The sequence below is a fragment of the Bidens hawaiensis genome, unplaced genomic scaffold (assembly GCF_021521415.1).
Source record: "Bidens hawaiensis isolate Kalapana, Puna unplaced genomic scaffold, B.hawaiensis_p1.1 tig00032119_1, whole genome shotgun sequence".
Taxonomy (NCBI): domain Eukaryota; kingdom Viridiplantae; phylum Streptophyta; class Magnoliopsida; order Asterales; family Asteraceae; genus Bidens; species Bidens hawaiensis.
In genome coordinates this window covers 201,593-204,847 of record NW_027495455.1, presented here as the reverse complement: position 1 = coordinate 204,847, position 3,255 = coordinate 201,593, and positions in this window count along the sequence as shown.

The following is a 3,255-nucleotide window of genomic DNA, read 5'->3' as shown; positions in this document are numbered from 1 at the left end:
AACATAAACACAGATGTTGTGCTTCTTATCAAACGGTAATAAAATCATTTCAGCTTGTTGATCTTGTTGTTGTGGTTGTCCTTGTGGAGGTTGTTCCTGTGGCGGTTGAGTTTGTTATTCTTGATCAGCCATGTTTTACTATATAAATAAAAACCGAATATGAGAATAGTTATTAGGATATATATAATCAAAAATATATGGAATTAAGTTATTTACATAAATTAGACGATTTAAATCCTATATATATTATATATATATATATATATATATATATATATATATATTAAATGTCATTCGTTAAGAATCACACTGATTCGTTATACCAAGATAACGAATCAGGCGATTCGCTATCAAGTAAATATCTTAACGAACTAAACCTAGCGAATCACTAATTAATTTTAACGAACTAAACTCTAGTTCGTTATATTTTAAGCGAATCAAACTCTGATTCGTGTAACATCTTATTCGCTTAGCTAGTTCGTGTAAAATCTTAACGAATTGGACACGAAACAGTTCCAATTCACTAAGACTAACTAATGGTCATAAATAAGACTTATTCTTTGACTTCACAAAGTCAAAGTCAAAATTAGAATGAACAATAATAGACAACATGGTAAACCCAGATACAATTGGACCATAACTATCGTTGAAACATCAGGATAATTAGCTCGTTGAGCTCGGAATCACACTAGTAAGCTTAGGTGGATGAGATTGAGACTCAATACCTAGATGTACTAAGGATTAAACGAACCAACACTAAACACCAATAACATGAAACAATAATTAACCCGGCAAACAACAATCAAATTAAGATTTAAGTCCACCAAGGGTATCGGAAAGTGATTCCGATCATAATTACATTAAAATCATACAATTATGAACATAAATTATACACAAATGAGTTTCAAAAGTTCAAAACCCTTAAACCCCTAAAATTTCATAATTCAGCAGTCAACACATGGCCATTTTTGAAACTCAAATAGATCTTTGAAGTATCCAAACGAAAAGGTCGAAATTTCATAGAGAATTTGAATAGGTTTTTTAAAGATGAAGAAAGAAGGCGAACAGTGGAATACTATTCATTTTCTTGTCTTATATATCAATGCCCGTAACCCTAGGTACAACTTGTACGAATCAGACGATTCGTTTAACTTAAGGTTAGCGAATAGCCCATTCGCTAACTCAATTCGTTACCTTATGTAGGCGAATCGCTACTTGATTCGTAAAATTAAAGGTAGCGAATCAAGACATGATTCTTGTCACGATTCGTTAAATATGCATAACGAAGGGATGATTCGTTACAGAGTGTGGAAGCGAATTAGGTTAGCGAACCAGAAGCTAGTTCGCTAGAGAATCACCTAGTTCGTTATCCATACATAACGAATTGTATTTTAGCGAATTAAACTCTTTTATTTAATTTTAAATGGAATAAATTGAATAAACTAAAGAATTAAATAAATAAATAAATTAAATTATCGAGAAATCCTTTTATCCAGACAACCAGATACGTTAAAAAATGTTTCAGATTTCCGAAACATAACTTAAAAAATTATTTAAGTGTTTAGTATAAAGAAGACGAAAATATTTTTGGTATTTTGTAAAAATTTAAAGAATTAAAGAATGTGTTTACAGAAGAATATCCAATCCTTTAAAATAGACTATCTTTTTGTGTTTTTAATGATTTTATCAAAAGCAGTACATATTTTTGTATTTTTGTTGAGTTTGAGCAGAGAATCATATTGACCAAATTGCCCTTCCATCACAGTTTTATATTTCAGCGATATTATGACTGCGATAAGTCAGTCATTGGTATTGTTGTTCACATAAATCTAATAACACACATTCAAGTATTTTTGTGATATGATTAAAATTGTTCAATTAAAGCACAGAATATCAGAAACTATCAGCCTCTAATCTCGGTTCAAGCTTAATTTGAATTTGGCCAAATCACCCCAACTTGACTTAAACCATTATATTGTTAATCAAAATTTTGATACCAATTGTAGAAATTTTTATCAATGCATTAAGTTTCCTTTACTGTGAGTGAGTATGCACGAGTCCATCTTTCGGCTTACATACATTGTCTCCCCTGGGGTCCGTTTCTTAATGGTATTAAGACGCACGCAAGGGAGAAACAATTGTATGACTAACAGCGAATTTTGATCAAGTCAATAATTTAAATTGTACGAAGTACAGCGGTGATCAAGTTTAATGACTTTGGGTTTGCTCTAGAAGGCGAGTGAAATATTCATGCTTATGAATACCCAGATGGTTAAGCCGCATAAAGACTCAAAGTGTCCAGAATCTTAACGCTTGTTATTTGCTTTATTTGATTTTTGGGTGATCAACAAATATAAGGCTTGAGTATGACTGGTTATTACATTTCTGCCATCCTCAACGAGACTTTTGCTATAGACTAACACCCCTTTCAATTTGGCGTTTCTTTATGTTTATATCACATATTTTACTCTACTGGGTTGTTTTAAAACCTACCAATGCACCAATGCAATTAAGCAAACAGTCTTTTAAGCTTACTTTTTGCTGAATTTGGGGTCAAGATAATCAATGTACTATCATGTTCTCTTTTTGCTTCAAAAACTCAAAATTTTGAGGAGCATAAAATAAAGAAAAGATAAATTTAATCGCCCCAGTTAACTTAAGTTAATAAATGAATGGCTAACCATCAATTCACGAGTGAATCATAGGACCAAGACATGCAAGTATGCTTCATAAACTTAAATAACCGACGTAATTTTCAGCGAGAAAATAATCTAAAAACGTCTGCAAAACTCTTTTTGGTTTTTCTCTGTACAAACTTTAAAAACACAATATTTTTGTCTTTTTCAATTTTCTTATAAACAAAATAAACTTCACAATCTTTTTGGATTTTCAGATTTTTCTGTACAAAACATAAATCACATTCTTTTTGGTTTTTCAAAATTTTTAAAATGTTTTTGGTTTTATTAAATATTTAAAGGAAAAACATTAAAGAACAGAAATCACAATATTTTTGAATTTTGAAATTTTTAATGTTTTTGGATTTTATCTATACAAAGGAAAACACACTCTTTTTGCATTTTCTAGATTTTCACATCCTAAAACCAAAATAAATTTTAAAAGAAAGATATGACAGAAAATAGAGATAGTCATCCTTGTTTAAGGATATCAGCGAGGGTCTTCAATCCATTTAAACCAAGCAAAAATTAAAAGGTATTTTATCAAACGCTTTGGTAAATAGATCGGCTTTTTGAATTT